The sequence below is a fragment of the Crocodylus porosus genome, unplaced genomic scaffold (genome assembly GCF_001723895.1).
Source record: "Crocodylus porosus isolate Cpor-Errol unplaced genomic scaffold, CroPor_comp1, whole genome shotgun sequence".
Lineage (NCBI taxonomy): Eukaryota > Metazoa > Chordata > Crocodylia > Crocodylidae > Crocodylus > Crocodylus porosus.
Window position 1 is genome coordinate 97,957,246 of NW_017728918.1, and position 10,433 is coordinate 97,967,678.

The following is a 10,433-nucleotide window of genomic DNA, read 5'->3' on the forward strand; positions in this document are numbered from 1 at the left end:
TCTGCAGGGGAGTGGGGGTATTGTGGAGAGGTTTCAGCCAGCCATAGTTAATGGGCTTGGTTTCCTCACTTGCCAACAAATGTTTCTTGCTACCCAGGGACGAATACATTTTTCATGATCCATATGGGAAAAGAGGTTTGTTGTTTTTTTTTTTCATTTGAAAAAAAAAAAAAAGATAATAAAAATCATCCTATCAGTCCAAACATGTGAGCACATGCAAAAAGATGACAAATAAAATTAGAACATAAGCAAAATAACAGCCAAGAACCACAACCAACTCTATTAGTAAATCCAAGCAAAAGCCCAATGCAATTTAAAGACCAACCCTCTTCATAAGTTAACTAACAGAAAGAAACAAATAATTACCAGCATAGAACAACTCTGAAAATAAACCAGGTATTTATCCCATGTTATATATATTTCAAAAGTAACAAGAGTGGCAAATTATCATTCCCCTGCGTTTGCTACTGTCATACTTAACTCACTTCATGGTTTGTTCTTCTAGTAAGCATTATTTTTAATTGGTTTAGCATTTCCCTGTGGCAAAACACCATTCTTGCTGAACAATGCTTCATTTTGATTAAAAACAATTTAAAATTAACTCAATCTTCTTCCTATCATAAGCCTGCCAAAAATTAATATTGAATTCAGACTGAGCACCCATGCAGCACTCTCTTAACTCCATGAGGTTCGTTTTAAAAAAAAACCTCAGTCTCTAGAAATTTAATTTAACTCAATGCTTTTCAGAAAAATACACCCTTGTGTCTAATTGCTGTTTATCTCACCACCAAACCCTAACACTTTCATAACAGCTGTTTAACAATTTTTTAAAAATAAATGGAGATCTTAAAAATAGGTAAGCATTAATAGTACTGGTTAACAGCAACAGGTGTTTACAATGCAAGGTGTTTATTGAGAGCAAACTAGAGGCAATACCATGCAGTACTTATGACTTGTTTTTATGAAGCCACTTGGCTTATATGAGCACTGTCATTTTCAAGGGATCTTTACGATCCTTTTTGAAAATTGCCTTTCAATTGCCCTTGCTTCCTACTTCCCCCACTCACTAAAAAACACTGAGGACCCTGCTACACATTCAAATTAAAGCTGCAGGAAAGAAAGCAGCTGCAGAGTCATTACACATTTTCAAGCACTAACATTATAGCAAGTTGCTTCTTTTTATAACCAGACAGGCACATGCTAAAAATGACTACTACTTTGTTCATATGGCTGGTTTACTATTCTATGCTTATGATACAGGAACTGCTGGGAGCAAAGCGAGAGGCTCCTGGATAGAGAGTCTTACTCTCCACTCACGGTCAAACCAATTGCCATGACCGGGGTTGAGGAAGGAATTTTACCCTATGGTTTTGCCTTCCTCCACAGCTGGGAACTTGGCCCTCTAATTGGGACCTCTTTAGCATTTATTGACAACATTTCATAGAAGCAGAACATTGGCTGCTGTGGTTCCCCTACTTTACCATTGGCAGATTAGGGTTAGGCTTGTGTTGTACTAGGGTTGATGGTAGATTTATATTGAGTTTGATTGTAAAGGATGGGTTGGCTAGGACAGATATGACCTCTGGAGGTCCCTTCCAGGCCTGCTTCTCTATGATTCTTTGACCTCCTCAGGTGAGGTCAGTTGAGATGCCACAGACTTGGCAAAATGATCCCTGTAGGCAGACCTCTTATTCTGAGCTGCCAGGGTCTTAAAGGAGATACATACCCAAGAGAAATTAAGGGGCATTTTGACAACTGGCAATGAAGATTCTCAACTCCACTGCCACACCAGCTCTTTAGATCCATACCCCTTCCACATCCCACCAGCATCAGTGCCTTGCAATAAGAAACCCAGCAGTCTGAGGGAAATGATTATTCCCCTCTATTCAGCACTGGTGAGGCCACATCTGGAGTAGCGTCCAGTTTGGGCCCCCCACTACGGAAAGGATGTGGACAAATTGGAGAGAGTCCAGTAGAGAACAGCTAAAATGGTGAGGCAGCTGGGGCACATGACTTACGAGGAGAGGCTGGGGGAACTGGGCTTATTTAGCCTAGAGAAGAGAAGACTGACAGGGGATTTAATAGCAGCATTGAACTACCTGAAGTGCAGTCCAAAAGAAGATGAAGCTAGACTGTTCTTAGTGCTGGCAGATGACAGAACAAGAAGCAACGGTCTCAAGTTGTAGCAAGGGAAGTTTAGGTCAGATATTAGGAAGAAATTTCTCACTAGGAGAACAGCTTAACCAGAGAGGAGGTGGAAGCTCCATCCTCAGAGGTTTCCAAAACCCAGCTAGACAAAGCTTGGGCTGGGCTGGGCTGGGCTGATCTAGTAGGGGATAGTCCTGCTTTGAGCAGGGGGTTGGACTAGATGACCTCCACAAGTCCCTTCCAACCCGAACTTTCTATGATTGTAGGAATCCACTGGATTAAAGAAAATGAAAAGAAAAAAGAGAGAGAGAGACCTCTCCCCTTCTCCCTACCACCACCCCCCCCACCAAAAAACCCCAAGATCTTTAAAAAGCCACTCCCACTATCCACCCTAGGGAGCAAACCCTCCAAGCACCCGGCAGCTCAGCTGCCCCAGACCCACCCACAGGGAGGGGCGGGACCTCAACACCCCTCTTGCTTCTGGAGTCAACGGATCCGAATAAAAGAATAAAGGCTTTAAAAAATGAGGCTTTAATAAAAAAAAATTAAACCCCAGCCTAACTCTCACTCCCCTCCCCGCTACAGCTCCAGCACTGGCTGCCTCTCCTTGCTGGGAACCCCGAGATAGGGCGGGGCGGCGGGACTAGGACGCGGGGGCGGTCTTCTCACACGTAGCACGATGCGACCCCCGCCCCCGCACGCGCACACCCACACCCACGCAGAGGGCCGCACACGTAGCTCCCCCCCCATTGCAGAGCGCGCGGGGTACCGTCACTTTGCGGCGTCGGCGGCGACACCCCACAGTACTGCTCCGCGCAGCGCCTAGCAACGGGCGCCGCCGGTCGCGCGACGTCCAGGAAACGCCGCGAGAGGTGACGCCAGCAGCCACCTGAAGCCTCCTCCGGCCTTAGCAACCAGCGCCGCTGATCTCACAGCGTCCAGGAGACATCGCGAGAAGTCATCCCGAACCCCGCCCTGCCCCAGGGTTCTCTCTGTGTGAGGGGGATCGGGCTTTGACGTCATGCTCTCATGCGGAGAAACTCGTGCTTTCTCGCCGGACGTCTCCCTGACTCCAAGTGTGAGGCCGCGTGTAGCCAGGTCTCGTCGTGTGTGGGGGCCCCGTCATGATGGAAAGTGAATCCCTGACACTTGATCCTTCATTGCATCTCACCATGTCTTCTCCACAACACCTAACGTGAGGTCTGGCAAACAGGTCTCTGCGCCTCCTGTGTAGGCAGGGATCAAACAGTGAGATATAGCTAGACACTGAAATATGAATTATGGATATGAACTATTTCATAAGCATATGGCATAGGAAATGTGGACTGTCCATATGAATATGAAATACGATTTTTCATTTCCACCTGGGGGAAATTTTACAGGCTTTGCACTCCCCTGTGCCTGAGGAAGGGTGCCCGTGCCCAAAAGCTTTAAAATAAAGAAATCTTGTTGCAACAATCTTGTTGGTTTAATCAAGGATAGTACCTCCCCAAGAGTTCTGATCACCTTAGACACTGACCTTTGTGTCTCAAACTTTTCTGTCTGCTGAGTGGGACTTGAGTTGCTCTCGGACCCACAATCAACCATTGTAACATCCTCGATCAAGTCCAAAAAACAAGTTTTCACTAGACTTGCTTGTAAGGCAGGGGCCTGACCACAGCCACTTATTTATTTATTTAGCTAATGCAAGTCCACAAAACCAAGCGATAGCCTTCTCGTTAGCTGAGTTTAAAGTTATTAATCCACCTCTTCGTTTGTAGAGGGACACTCCTCAGGGATGTGCGGCATTGCTTGTACCTCCACAAGTGCGTGATGGGTTAGCAGTGAAGGTTGGCTGTGCAGGGGCCTTGGCCTGTCCTGAACCTATTTAGTAGGGACCATGCTTACCGTAGTAGTTCAAAGCCAACCGCTCGATGAGTGGGGTTTGTCGCAAGGAACTTGCTTGTGACTTCCTGTGATTCCCATTCATTGATCCAGAGGGCATCCCACAGCCACTGGTACCAAAGAATAGCCCTGTGTTGGCCCTACCTTCAGGCTGTGACTAGCAGCAACAGCCCAGTTTCTCAAAAGCTTTCCTGGTCTTAGCCAGGCTCCTATCACAGAGAGAATGGTAGCTCTATTTTCTGTTTTGTTTAGACACCAGCCGAGCTGTATTCTCCTGTTTTCACCCCTTCCTTACACCAACTGCAATAGTAGTTAGGCAGTGCAGTTGAGCCCTCAACAGTTCATTAATATTTTCCTGACCACACATCCCATCACGCCATCCCCTGTACCTGGGTACTGCTAGCAAGTGTCAGCTCTCGTACAGTGAAAAAAGGTCTGGATTGTAGTGTATTCTTCCCTACATGTTATGTTATACCTTAACTGAACGTTACTGGAAGGATAGGATCCACCACTTCGTTTAGGCATTTTTGACTTTCATAGCATTGAGCTATAGCAAGGGTTGGGAGATGGGGCTGATCCGCAGGTAATGGCAGCATGCATCCCCAGGACACTTTATGACTAAGCTTTGCTTCACAATGACAAAATATGCTATTTTTCAAGAAATAAATTCCAGCCAATATATCCTAATGGCCGTTCCTCCCCATTGAGCTGACAATAAAAGAGCCCTATTTTGAGTTTATAGGAGCATAAACTCCTGAGAAGTTCAGAGTCTATAGGACTGGTTGTTTATGAATTAAGTCTCTTACAGCTACATGGAAAGGATGGACTTTAGGCATTCAAGTCTGAACTGTATCCCATCATCCTCCGCTTGCGGGTGCATCTATACATGAATGAATGCATCTTTTCTAATGTGCATTACATTTAGTACTTCCAATATGATGTACTAAATGTGCATTATTTGCACACTTTTTTAGTGACACAATGTGAAGTAGGCTATTTTATTGTGCATTAGCATGATGTCACGGTTTTTTCCATGACACTTTAACACTCAGTAAAATAGTCTACTGCTCATTAAAGCGCATGTGTAGGCATGCCCAGCAATCACATAACCATGAAAGCATCTTGCTGTTTGACCTCAAAATTCCCTTGGCACCTATATTCTGCTTCCCATGACCAGAGCTATGCCAGATTAAGCGGTTCATTTCCTATCTTCCACCAAAGCCTGATTGGATCAAAAAAACTAAGTAGAGTGGCACTAAGTCTGTGAGAGTCCTGATCTGGCGAACATGCTCTGAACAGATCTAAGTCAAACCATCCAGCCTGGGACCCTCACAAAATGTAGCTTTATAACCAGTTGTTTTTTAAAGGTTACAGCCTGGTGATAAGAGCACTTGACCAAGGAATGGTAGACCCAGGTTTGAGATTGGAGTGGTTTCTATATCTGCTAGCACCCAAGGGAGTGGCCAATTCCTCACCCCAAGGCTACATGTTATTGAGGGCAGGCACACCCTCACCTGTGAGGTGAAACCCTCAGTTCCCAGTCTTTGCACCCAGGATTACTTTTGTATTTTATCCTATAACTGTTTGGTGTAAAATACAGTAACAGAAATGGGAGCAGGGACCAAAGGCCAGAACCCATACTATCCCCAACCTCTCAGCTGAGTATTCTAAGTGTTTGCACACCTAATGGTGACAATATAGAGTAGTACCCCATGGCACCCTTAAAAGGATGTTGCGACATCCTGGTTGAGTATGCCTCTATATGCATTTATTTAAGCTATTATGTTGCTTAATATTCTAAGATTCTTATTAATGCTACATTTCAGTGTGCCAGAAAATGATGAATTGTATATTGCTTATAGTCCTGTCATAGGATCAAGCCTTTAGTATTGCACATGACCTAACTGGCCATATTCTTAATGCTTGCTCTCTAAAGGTAGATGCCGTCACCGAGTCACAGTCATCACCTGTGAGATGCTAATAAGTCTTAGTGACTGGGTAGTTCCAGGTCTCTGGCCAGGGAAAAGTTGGGTTCGTTCTTTCCTCCAGGAGAGACTGTTCCTGCCCTCACTTAATTTTGCCTACCAAAACTTTGACAAAAAAATAGTACAAAGTGATGTTTGGTCTGAGAACAGTCAATCTTGGATCCAAGAAGGAGTACCAAGAATGATCCTAGGCTTGTGCAGCATTTTATCCTTAAGGACCAAGTTTTGGGAGCTCCTCCAAGCCCTACACTCCTGCCTTGTACCTTCAGTTATTTCATTACTTAAATTCAGTTATTTCATTACCCAGCCCTGCTGCTGTAGGTGCAAGATTTAGCTCCTGGGATACCCAGGAGTCCCTCCCTTATAAGAATAAATTGTTGCTCCCCAATCGGGTCGTAAAGGGATTCACGCTCATCAGGTATCTGGACTTATAAAGGCAGGCAGGGAACTCACTCTTATGGTTTCAAACAAGTTTATTTTTAATTACACTCCGCGTTGGAAGTGCAGGCTGCAGACTTCTTACAAGGATTTCGCTTTATTTTCCATTCACTAGTTACCGAGAAGCAGAACTGCTCGTAGGATCTGATACGCTAACCGGGGAAGGGGTATGCCGGGAGTTTTCGATGGCGGGAGGCATGGGGGTGGCCAGTCCCCGTGGTGTGTGGAAGTTGCACACTTGGTGGATTTCGCTAAGTCCTCTCCAAGCGGCGTTAACCACCGTCTTTTATACTCGTCGCAACCCTGAGGTGCGCTTTCACCCAGTCAGCTTCAGGTATTCTATTCATGGCCTGATTTTTACAGTGTGGCAGTTAAAAAGTGCGGGAGTTACTGGCGCGCTCAATTACTTGAAATCATGTGATTATTCCACGCTGGCCGCACACGCCCGTTGGCCAGTAGGGCCGTAGGTGGCGATATGCCGACACATAAGGATACTACATACGGGGCAGTACGCGGGTGCAGTGTGCGAGCACGGCGGCACAACAATGGACTGGTTTCTTACATAAATAAAGGTGAGCAGCTCAGCTGCTCTTCACCCGTCCGGTGCGTAGCCAGCTCTGTTGCTCACTCACCACCAAACTTTAGTTCCTGGGGTTTATTGGGCTCTCCCACCAGCTCTCTGCTCCAATTAGGTAAGCTCTTGGCTGCACAGCTGAGGCTTGTGTTCCCTGCAGGAGAAACAGCTGAGCCTTGGTCGGCTGGCTCCTGTCCCAGTCACAAAGCTGGTGCGGGGTTCTGGCCCTGGTCCCTCTCAGAACACTGATTCATGTCGGCATCGGGCTCCACTGCCAGCCTTATTCCTCGTGAGGCTTCCCAGTTCAGCCAGGGCTGGGGAAGATACTCACCCCAGCTGTCCTGACTGCATGCCAGTCTGAGCATCTGGGTAAGTCCTGGGCACTCACAGGATTCAGGTCAGGGTGTAAGTGGGGACTGTCTTCTCTTTTTTTTACCAGCTCTGCCACAGATACATTTCCACATTTCCCTCCACAATTTTGCTAACAAAAGTAGGAGTTTTACCAATTCTGTCTATAAGATTATTCTTCAAAAGAGTGGCCAGGGCCTCAAGTTTCCCCTACAGTTTAAATTCTCCATCCTAAGACTTTCTTCCTCTCACATTTCTATACTAGCTCTAAAATACCTCAAGGCTATTTCCAAAGGAGTGACAGGGAGAGAAACCTATCAACCATTGGAGACCCATCTGTTCAGCAAATAGGGTGGAGCATTCAGTCCTAATGCCAAGTGCTTGAGGCCAGGGTGATCTGAGAGTTAAAAGAGAGTCAGATTAAGTGCTCCACAAGATGTTTGGCAGTGGAACAAGAAAGAAGGTCCAGAAGGTTTGATTTTTTAGTAAGCTGTCAGCATAACTGTCATCAGTGACAAAATTTGTCCATTGGTCAGTTAAGGTCTCATAGAAAAAGCCTGTATCTCAGTGGTTCCCAACCTTTTTTTGCTGTGACCCGCTGCTGGGAGCGGAGTGCAGTGGCAGCCTGGGGGCAGGGAAGCTCCCGGCACACGGCACAACTCATCCTTTGTGTGTGGCACTGTCAGCATTGCCCCCATGACCCTCATTTGGGTCATGACCAGAGGCTGGGAATCACTGCTTTAGCTGCTCAATATCCATGGCCTTAGAATAAGCAGAGCATAAGGGAATTGATTCAGAGTACTGGGTGAAATAATTTAGCAATACCAGAATATGGTGAACCTAGAGCATTTCTCTACCCCTATTCATGCAAAGGTAGTGTATACCAAAGAGAGGAGTGACAGAGTGATTGAATATGCTCCAGAAACAAACTGACATTTCAAACGAAATGCAGAAGTCATTGCTTCCATATAAACCCCAGGCTAAAAGAAATAGGCCAGCACTCTGCTATGTGTTTTCTACTTGCTTATAGGCCTCATAAATGTTATAGCCAAACATGAGACTTCTTAATGACATGCCAGTAGTAGGAAATGTGCACAAATAATTTCTGTCCTATTACTTTTGCAGTCACAATGGCCGCTTCATCCTAAGTTTCGATCAATATCTGTATTGTTCAATCATACAGGTGGATAACTATGTTAAAGGACCCTTCTTTCTGAATAGAGACTTTGATGGCTTCTGACATGCTTCGGAGCCTCCTGTTGACTGCAACTCCCATCTGCAAGCTCTGCCTCCTCACTGACATGTACTAGATTCATAGGGTCCTTCCTTGGTATAGTCTCAGTCAGACATCACAGGCCATTCAGAAGCCTTCATTTGAGTTAAACCATACCACCTTTTGGTTGTGGGTGCTGTTTTAATAAAAAAGGCTATTATTACAATAAATTGTATCTTCTCAAGAAACTTCATTTGGCAGTGCCAGCTGCCACAGTACCAATAACAGTGGCATAATCAGATACTATTGCAACAGTAGCTATTTTTGCTACCCCAGTCACCCCCTGCTCAGTTTAGTGGCAAAATATGCCTCTGTGATAACAACATTTACCTGGATGACCAAAATAAGGATTGCTTCAGCCAGTTTTATTCTTGGGACAATTTCAAGAATGATGGGTGCATCTGTGTTTTACCCTGACGTTTTTCACTGACCCAGCATGATTTTAGGCAAATCACTTAATGCTGATATCTTACTTTTATCAATGATAAAATGAAGATGATAAAATTTACTTCACAGATACGTTGAAAATTATTTCATGCAATTTTTTAAAATAATTTAAGGCACTCTATTCTCACTATATAGAATATCTGTGCTGATGGTATTATAATTCTGTAATATAAACTAAGGACCTTGTTATACCTTACACTGTAAGCCACACAACTGTTGATCAGTTTAGTGCTAGCTTGGATTTTGGAGCAGTCACACCTTAAGGCTAAAAACCTTCTCTGACTGTCTCCTACCTGTACAGCTGTGACTTGCCCTAGAGGCCTGGTGAGCAGGGCTGGTGAACCAGAACAGGCTTCCATCCCTGCTCCATGGGCAGGGGTGTGAGAGGGGTGGGGGGGAGGGAACATGTGACTGCCAATGTCACCTGTCTCCCCTAGAACCCACCGCAGGTATGAGCAGCATGCTTGTGGCTTGCTGTGATGAGGCAGCACCTTCAACTCCTCCTCTCCCTCCTCTCTCCTTCACTGCTGCTTCCGCTGCTAGGACTGCTAAATGCTCCTTAACAGCCATGGCTTGGTGCTGCAGGTAGAAACCAGCACGACAGCACAGTGTAAAGCCCCTGGGCCAGGCAGTGATGGAGCTGTCAGAACCTGCAGAACCCGCCCAACCATCTGCATCCTAGGGACTGCCTCACACAGCTTTCCTCTTTCTATGCTGGGCCATACTTTGCCTGCCCCTCACACTGGCTCTGGCTTTCCCTGACCCACCTTCCTCCTCCCCCCACTGGCCCTGACCTGCCTCAAGCTGTCACCATCTTCAGCTATATGCAGAAACACCACATGGAGGAGGGACTACGGCATCCTGGGATACTGGAGGACTTCAACTTGGGTGGCACAGCTGACGTGAGGAGTAGCCACACCTTAATGGAACAGGAGCAAGGTTATGCAGATCAGAGATACTCCTGCCCTGAAGTGGCATAACTTTGAGCCACATAATGAGTGCTTTAAGCTACTTAAAGGTGTTTATGTGTCAGCAATCCAGGGGTTAAGATCTCCAGGAGCTGCTTAAAATTACCGTATAACAAGGCCCTAAGAGCTTCTCCTGTTCTAATTAGTTCTTGGGTTTATTACCATCTGTTACCTGAAGGTGGCAGCAATATTCAACTGTTACACGTTGAAAAGTGCCCTGACTTTTGGACCTATTGACCTTTAATCTGGCATTTAAAATATCATTTATTAAGAAAAATACAGAGTGTTTTTTTTAATAATAATGAGAAATGTTTTCCCTTGTAAATATTCTGTGGAGGAATTGCTATTATAATTGTTTGATTTATATC

At 45.5% G+C, this 10,433-nt stretch overlaps 1 protein-coding gene across 1 annotated transcript in view; it reads right to left on the reverse strand.

Annotated features, from left to right (window-relative positions):
- TBC1D32 (TBC1 domain family member 32) overlaps nucleotides 1-2,990 on the reverse strand; it is a 166,602-nt gene extending 163,612 nt beyond the window's left edge. The window contains exon 1 of the mRNA XM_019537971.1: nucleotides 2,924-2,990. The gene's annotated coding sequence lies outside the window, so the exon portion shown is untranslated. The remainder of the gene's footprint in view (nucleotides 1-2,923) is intronic.
- Between the last annotated feature and the right edge of the window lie 7,443 nt (nucleotides 2,991-10,433).